The 8,879-nt window shown below is 39.6% G+C and overlaps 1 pseudogene; it reads right to left on the bottom strand.

Moving 5' to 3' along the window:
• LOC107148715 overlaps nt 1–8,023 on the bottom strand; it is a 34,484-nt pseudogene extending 26,461 nt beyond the window's left edge.
• Nucleotides 8,024–8,879: the final 856 nt, after the last annotated feature.

Raw genomic sequence — 8,879 nt, 5'->3', positions numbered from 1 at the left:
GTAGAGGATAGGAAAGGTAGTAGAATACAACAGTTACTAATATGGCATTATGTAAAAATGTGGATGTGTAACCGATGTGATTCTGCAATCTGTATTTGGGGTAAAAATGGGAGTTCATAACTCACTTGAATCTAATGTATGAAATATGATATGTCAAGAGTTTTGTAATGTTTTGAACAACCAATAAAAAAAAAGTACAAAAATTTCTCTTATATCTTTAACTAGGGTGTTGTCTGGTCTGCATCAGCCTGGGGCTTCTGTGAGAGCAGGGATTGTATCTGACACCAGAAGAGGGCTTCAGCAGTGTGATGCTGGATGGATGTTAACTTTATATGTAGGTCCTGAGTGGCTGGAAGTCATTATACACAAAAACCCCTTCTAAACAAGCTCCTCCTCCTCCTGTTAGCTCAAATTCTGCTTGGAGGAGATTAAGACCTCAGGAGACTAAAGTTCTGAGAAGGTGGAAGTATTTTGAACCCAGAGGCAAAACCCGATGGAAATATCAACCTTCTGATTTCTATCTAGTGCTCCTTTTTACCAACAGCCAAGGAAAAGCATAGGCTGTCATATCATGAAGGTTAAGTTCAGACCCTGTGACAGGATACAATAGCATGGCTTCTCCCACTGTCCGTAAAAAGGGGTTCAGTTCTAAGGCCAAAAGTGGTCCAGCTGGTGAAATACAGGAAACTTATCTTAAGGACTTCTCAATCCCTTTTCCCATCATTCCTTCCAAGAAAGGAGAGCAATATACTGTTCCTAAGACTACAGGAAGTTTGAATTACATTTAGATTCTAATTTTAATGAAATTATATCTTTTAGATTAATCAAAAAATCTGTACCAGAAGCTTCCTGTTTGCCCTGGTTTATGATGTTTATACTTCTCCCAAGTTATATGTTTTCCTACGTTTATGTAACTAGTTTGTTAATAATTATGTGTAGGGAGTACCTATTACTCTCTGCTGTAAACAGAGCAAAAAGAAAAAAAAATGTGACAGTGATCTTGATAGGACCAAGATGTATCAGCACCTTGAACAAACTAAAATAATTCAGTGTTTGGGGAAGGCCAACAATATAGTGCATGCTTGATTATATTATTTATTAGATCAGTGTTCAGAAAATAGACTGAAATCTGTATGGAGAATCTGTATGGAGCAAAGGAGGAGACTCATCTCTGTTTATCCCAAAACTTTAGTCCTGGCCTCTAATTTGCACTTCCCTGCAGTTAATAGACATACTTACCTAACAAGGCAGTTTATTATGCCACTTGGGGACTCCTCTGCACTCACCACTTATCAGCATTTTATATAACCACCCAGAGTATTTTTGCTGAGAAAAATCCTGGTAAATAAGTTTTTCTCTTTATATTATCACATTTCCTCGAGGGAATTATTAGGCATTTTGCCTTGGATGTCTGGACTGACAAGTCAGTGCTGTTCTTGGAAAAGAGAAATCTCTAGATGAATAAACGAAGCTAAAACTGCAGTCAGAGTCAACATCTCAGTAGGGCATGGAAAAAGTGAGATCAAGAGCAGGCGATGAGGCCAGAAAATCTAGAGAAACAAGATTTAATCTCACCTCATTTTGTATATCTTTAAAAGCTGTCAGTACCTAAAGACGAAAATATAGAAAAATTAATATTAACATACATCACTTTATTACAAAGGGATTTTATGTAGAGAATCAAGTCACCTAATCTCCCAACTATTAGACTATGGAGTATGAATGCAAAGGGACTGTGGCTTTCTAGTGCCAGCAATAAACTCCCATTGATTTCCATTCTTTACATATCTTTTGGCCGCCATTTCTCCACATGGTAAATGGGTGAAATGCATTGAAGCATTCAAAGAAGAATGGTCTGTGAACAAAATGTGTAATGAAAATTACTATTATATTTCATTTCTGTTCAATCAGTCCTTGTTCTGAAACTAAGCATAGCTATTAAAACCAGCACATATTTGTATTTAGGTTATAATACACTGAAGAACAACAGCTAATAGGTGAGGATATGGAGCATCTAAAACTCTGTTTTTAGGGATGTGTAAAATCAGAGTCACTTTGGAAAAAGTTCTGGCAATTTCATAGAAAAGTAAATTTATACTTATCCAGCTGTAGATAGATTGTATCTACAATGTCTATTGTATCTACAATGATTGTTGGAACTTTGGATTGCCTCATTTGGAGGAAAAGGGCAAGCTTTATGACAGGTAATGGTATCTTGTTTGGTTAAAGTTTTTTTTTTTTTTTTTTTTAGATAATCAGTAGTTTTCATTTGTGTATAATAGTGCACATGGAAGATTAATAGTCAAAGGAGTGGACTGGGCCAATTATCAATTTATTTCCTCTCAGCGACCCTTTGTTTACCCTTTGCTATATTACAGGTATCCAATTATTTACTGATTATCAACAGGATGAACTTCTGACCTTTATAAAAGCAACTTGTTCTTTAGCTAATACAATAATTGTAAGAATATGAAATAGTTATGCTAATGTACAGCATTGTGATGAAAAAGATTACTTCCTTTTGTAAAACTTATGGAGTCATTAGGAATAGAATAAAAATTACTCATTTAGTATGTTCAGTGGAGGCTGGCAGAAGAAGCTTTGTTTTTTTTTAATTAAAATGGGTGAAATTCTCCAAACTATCTTTTCCTGCTTTTTAAAATATGGGACATACTATAAATTCAAAATAAATATAAAACAACACAACACCCTATTGATGGGATGAAACAATTTCACTTATTACAGAATATCTGTCTCAACTATCTTCCACAAAGGAAGACATTTTTTGACTGAATCTCTCTAAATCAATTGAAACTGTTTTGTCTAATTCTTAAGGTGTAATACTCCCTTAACATGGAATCAATATAAAATTTTTTCCTAACCACAGGAAAGACAATTCTTCACATCCAGGTTCATATTCTTTTGCTTTCTTCCTCTCATACTTCACTGGTAAAATGGCCAGTATCCAGAAGCACAGAATTCTGCTAACTAGAGTGGTGCTTCTCCATGGAACCTGGGACAGCTGTTTTTTTCTCTAATCCAAGCCATGACCTTTATCCTAAAAACACCTTTACTTTGAAAATTCTTTTCCCCAAGGAGTGTGGAGGGGAGAGAAAATAACACAGTACTTGGGTTCACAAGGCGTTTTCTCTTCCAGGGTGAGTCTTAATCTAAAATCTTGTAAACAGAGATGGTGAGTAATTGATCTAAAATGGCTTAAAGACATCGGGGCTGGGGTTGTGGCTCAGTGGTAGAGCACGCACCTAGCACATGCAAGGCCTGGGTTCGATCCTCAGTACCACATAAAAATAAATAAATAAAATAAAGGTATTGTGTGTCCAACTGTAACTAAAAAAAATGAACATTTTTTAAAAAAATGCAAAGATATATCAGCCTTCACTGTAGGGCTCAGATCATAACTCTATCAACTGAATCTGACCAAATCTGTGCTTTTATTTAGGTCTGTGGCAGTCACTAAGAACTGAAGGATTAGACACTCTTAAAACCAGACTTCAAACAAACAGGACTTGTGACAACTTCAAACAGGTGGTGTTGGAAGGGGAAGAAAGAAGAACAGGCATGAAGAGTTCTAAAGGTCTGGGACTGAATGAGTAATAGAAAAAGATAGGAGGGCGCATGGTAATCCTTCACCATTAATCAGCAAACTGCTCAAGGGAAGAGAAGGAAATGTGTTCCTCTCTCCCTTCTTCTACCTCTCACCATAACATCAAAAGTGACCCTTCTGTACTCACCTGGTCCCACAGGGTTTCTGAGATCCTTATATCTCTTTCCTGTTGAAATAAGAGACATATCTTGGCAATGTTACCCTAACTCTCCCAGAATCTGACATGGTGGAATAAAAGATGTTTCTTGGAATCGGAATAGACACCCAAAGTCACTCTCCATATTTCACACAGCTCAAACTCTCCTTCAGTCCTGCTTAGTCATTTTCAGCTCACATCTCCTGCTCAACTCTTTATCTAATTAGTGGGTGACCAGGTACAAAGAGACCTATAAATCCCCCTGTTATATCAATACCCATGTAGCCTGCCTGCTTCTGGAGTCGTGTGGTATTGGAATTGCTAACTGATCTTGGTACATGATGACCTACCAGCCAGCCCCCAAACCCTAGGACCACAAAGCACAAACCCTCCAAGATACAGCGTTTCTGTCTTCTGGCTGTAGCCTCTTCTCCTCCTTTTATCCCCAGGAATCCCCAAAGGACTTGGATGTCTTACCCACCTGTGGTGTGATTGTCTTTTCAATGGATGTGCTAGAAAGAAAGGATGACAGAAGTCTGATGAGGAGAGGGAAATAAGCTAAAGGTTTCTCCTAACTCCATCCTACAACTCCTAGCAAGAATTCTTCAATATTCTCTGCTTGTGTAATTATATTAAAATGGATTCTGCTGTCATATATAACTAAAAATAACCAGTAAAAATTTTCAAACACACCTTACAAAATATTCACAAAATAGACATCAATGTGGTGAAAAAAAAAGGAATCCTTTAAAAGTTTCTATGCAAAATTTTTGGAAGAATTGCTAGGACTCTCATATCTCCTCTGGGACTTGCAGCTTTATTTTCCCCAGAATCTTGGCTATTGTGATAACAGAACTTTGAAGATTCAAAGGATTAAGAGATGGAGGTGAAGGTGATGGTCATTATTATTAAATCATACCATTTTCTCCTGCCTAATTGTATCTATTTCCTACTTTTCACTCTTTTTAAGTGGTTAAATTATCCAGGTGCTTATTGATGAGGTACATCCAATTATCAAAATGCTGCTCTTTTTGACCCTCTTAAATATGTTCCCTTGTCTCTTCATGTCCTCTGATGGGGCAGGGATGGGGATGGAATGCTAAGGAAGCAGTTGAAAGATTTTGTTTATTCTGGACAGTACAACTGAAGCTCTCATTCCTAAATACTACTAGAATCAGTGCCAAAGTCACCTGGAAGAAGGAGTAGCTGTATAGTATACAGGGTTAGGCAGGTAACTGACAGAAGGACAGGAATAAGATTGAGTGAAACTAAGGCAACCAATCTGATCTACCATTATAGTGGGTCCTGAGCAAACAGCCCGGATATGCTGGTCATGTGTAGACTTATGTAGGGGTGGCAGGCCACAGGAAGCCAGGAGATTGGTAATAAACTGGAAGAGGGAGGGGTAAGACATTCATTACATCTTAGAATTGTTTCAGGGCCCTTGGATGGGACTCTCAGAAGGGGAAAAGGGGAAATATGACAGAGGAGAAAACATGTTTCAGAACCCAAGGATTGTTATACTTCTGGTCTGGGGTTCCTGCCATACATCATTCCAAATGAGGGTATGAAGTTGTGTGACCAAGAGGAGTCAGGGAACACAGAAGAGAGCAGTAACTGAGCCCAAGAAGACGGTGATCTCAACAGATCTCCAGTTAGTTGGGGGAATCTTGAAGAACTTTGATCCAAATAGCAAAGGACAGAATAGAAATCTCCCTGGGAGTCACCATATCAGGTGAATCATGCATAAAACTTTGCTGGAGAGGTATTCACCCATGGAAACTGGGACAGCTGTTCCTCACTCCGGCTCAAGCCATGCCTCTTATTCTACAAACACCTTTACTTTGATGGCTTTTCCTCTCAAGGGTTCTGTCTACCTGTCCCTGGGAAATGATAACAGAACTGGGGTTCACCTTATGTTTTCTCCACCAGACTTTTAGTTCAAACCCTTGCCAACAGAGGTAGTGAATAATCGACACAAATACATTGGGAAAAAGAAGTGTGTGTGTGTGTGTTAATGGAGAAAAGTGGGGTAGGGAGGGGAAGAATAAAGAAACAGTGGCAGAAAGAGGCAGACGCACAAGTGAGAGACTGACTCACAATGGAAGTATAGTGGTTATATCCTCAAATGGCTCAAAGAACCAGGCTCTAAGGTAGGTGCTTTGATCCACATACCCTATCCACAAACAGTCCTGTGAGGGAGGTGTGAGTTGTCCACTCTGCTACGCAGCAAACCAAGGCTTTGCTGTAACAGTAGTGTAAAAGCAGGTCTGTTTGATTCTACTCTATTTTGATTGCTCTAAGTTCTTGTGTCCCACTTATTTTATAGTTGAGTTATTGGAAGACTAATTCCATTGCAGTAGGAAGAATTTGGAATTTAGGGACAGAATATTTTGAATTCTACCCTCACGATTCTCTCATTCTAGGATTTTTGGCAAGTCTCTGCCTGTATGAATCTATCTCCTTATCTATAAAACAGGAGGAATGATTTGTATCTTAAGGGTTTGGCAGAGGAGTGTAGGAAGCCTTTGTAACTGTTATTTCAAACATTATTATTAGGATTATTTTTAATCTTGTTCACTTTCACTGCTCCAAATCATCTGTTCATCAGAAGGTAGTATTCTGGTCTGTTTTATGTGTTTTTTTTTCATATATAAGTGAAAGAGACTCCAATATCTAATCACTATTTTCTCTTCAGGGTTCTGTAGCCGTCTGGAAGACAATGCATGCTCTTAGAGCAGGTTTTATCTTTTCCCAAGCTTCAGGCTTCTCAATTCCGTATTAGCTCTCAGGCTTGAGGCCTTGTTAACCACTCTGGGCACTTAAGTGAGATAGGCAGCCCCCAAATCCTCTACTCTCTCTTCCCTAATTCCTACAAGCTTTAATCTCAAAACATCTGTTGCACTGGGCGTGGTGACACATATATATAATCCCAGCTACTTGAGAGACTGAGGCAGGAGGATTCTAAATTTGAGGCCAGCCTGCAACTTAGTGAGACCTTGTCTCAAAGTAAAAAAATCAAAAGGAATGGAGATGTAGCTCAGTGGTAGAAACACCCCTGAATTCAATCCCTAATAATGCAAGAACAAAAACAAAACACTGCTGCATAGTTCAAAGGCTTAAGCCAAGTTCCAATTCCTGATCTGTATGCTTACTTTCAGAAAGCCTCTTCCCTCTGCCCCTGACTTAATGGCTGAAATTGCTTTGGCTTATATTTAGCTTTAAGCAGCAGCTTCTGGGTCTCTTTACCACCCTAGCCCAAGGTATGTGACTGACTTTGATTTACACTATTGAGGACATAAAGAATTTAAGAAAAAGTCATCCTTTTAAGAACAAATGTCCCTGGGATGCAATACCCAACTGTCTCCTTGAGGAATTGCAACTGATGCCCATTTTCTTGAGTTACTGTGACAGACTGTCCTTCTCCACTGAGGAGATACAGAAAAAGGGGGACATGTGAAAGTCCCCATCTACCACAACAAGGACAACCAGGCGAAGAGAGAGGGGAGACAGGTGATAGGTGACCCTAATTCTTCTCCCATATAGTATATTCATTCTAAGGATTCTTGAGAATCATCATTCATCCCACTTACCTTCTCTGCTCCATGGATGCTATTTCTGCCTCTTGGTTTTGATCTTGGTAAGCATGCTCTGCCATTTGCTCTTGCACAAGAACCAAGGATCCTGGAGCTGAAGAGAGCTCCAGGTACTGGGGAGAAGTGAATAAGGGGAGAGGCAGACACATAGTGAGAAGAAAGCACTTACCCACTGGACAGGAAGTTTGGTCCTGGTCTCAGTTCAGAAAGCATCTGTGTTTTGAATGGATCAGTGTGTGTGTGTGTGTGTGTGTGTGTGTGTGTGTGTGTTGGGGGAGGTATGTATGTACATATGTGTGAAAAAAGATAAGAGTGAGAGGAAGGAAGAATTCAGCTCAGTTAAAATCTCCTTAGTAACTTATACAGAAAAATATCTAAGGTTGGGGGGTAAGGAGTTGACTGGAGGTTTCATGAGTTGAGGTGGGCTCTAGGGCAGGGAAGAAGTAGTGTTTGGTAAATTCAATATTGGCAAATACCCCACCCGCCCCAGTCAGCATCTTGCTTGGTAGAACTATAGGCTAGAGGTCAGTCTGTTCCAGGTTTTGAACTGAAAGGCCAAAGCAGTGATCCAAGTAAGAGACAAATCCTCCCGTGAGAAGTTTCCCTCCTGCTTCTCCCACTCCCACCCTTCACTACTGCCAAACCCCGGTCAGGAACCAGGTCCATTATGCCCAGAAACTTACCTGCCTGGCTATCCAAATCACACTCTGCCCCACTTCTTCTAGATTTCCCCCTCCTTGAGCCTCATCTTGCAGGAATGTTCTGCTCCCACATCTGACCTCCCCTCCCTCTCAACACTCTGTGACCTCAGCGGTGACTTCATAGAGTTGGGACAGTTGGCTTTCTCCTCCCAGCCGCATCCCAGGCTCCACTGAATCCACAGGATAATGGTAAGATAAAGGGATACTATTATGAAATTTTAAATTTTATTTTTGGAGATTTTTGTTGCCTCATTGTCCTCTGCCCATTGCACTAGCCATCCCGGATCCTGAGAGACTGGCAGGAATGAGTCTGAAAGAAGAATACAAATTTCAAAATACGTCCCGAAGCATCTCTTAAACATAGCTTTAAGAGCTAGGTTCTTGAGAGAAAAATGGTGTTTTGAATTCTAAAAGTCTTTGTCTTGGAAGATCATCAAAAGTTAGTGAATGATAATAAAAACCATAGAAAAAATTTAAAAAAAATTCCTGAAGAAAATCAGAGGGAGAGGAAGAGGGAGACGGGGACAGACTCAAAAAGAGGCAGGAAATGAATATTAGAGAAGAAATAAATTAGGTATAGGTGTGAAACTCTGAGGGACCTGCTTCTTTTTTTTTTTTTTTGATGGTGCATGTAAAATCCCTCAATGTTTCTAGAAATATAAGAAGGAACAAGGCCTTTCTTCTCCCTGAAAATAGATCCTGAGGAGGAGCAACCCCAGAGAGGATGCAATACCATCATGGGGTGGTCATGGCATAGCAGGAATTGTAGTGTGGTGTGTTTGGGTAGGTAGGACATGAGATAGTACATTCCAGTTCCCATA

The sequence above is a fragment of the Marmota marmota genome, unplaced genomic scaffold (genome assembly GCF_001458135.2).
Source record: "Marmota marmota marmota unplaced genomic scaffold, marMar, whole genome shotgun sequence".
In the NCBI taxonomy this organism is placed as follows: Eukaryota; Metazoa; Chordata; class Mammalia; order Rodentia; family Sciuridae; genus Marmota; species Marmota marmota.
Note: the sequence above shows the minus strand (reverse complement) of the source record. Positions and strands in the feature narration are given on the sequence as shown.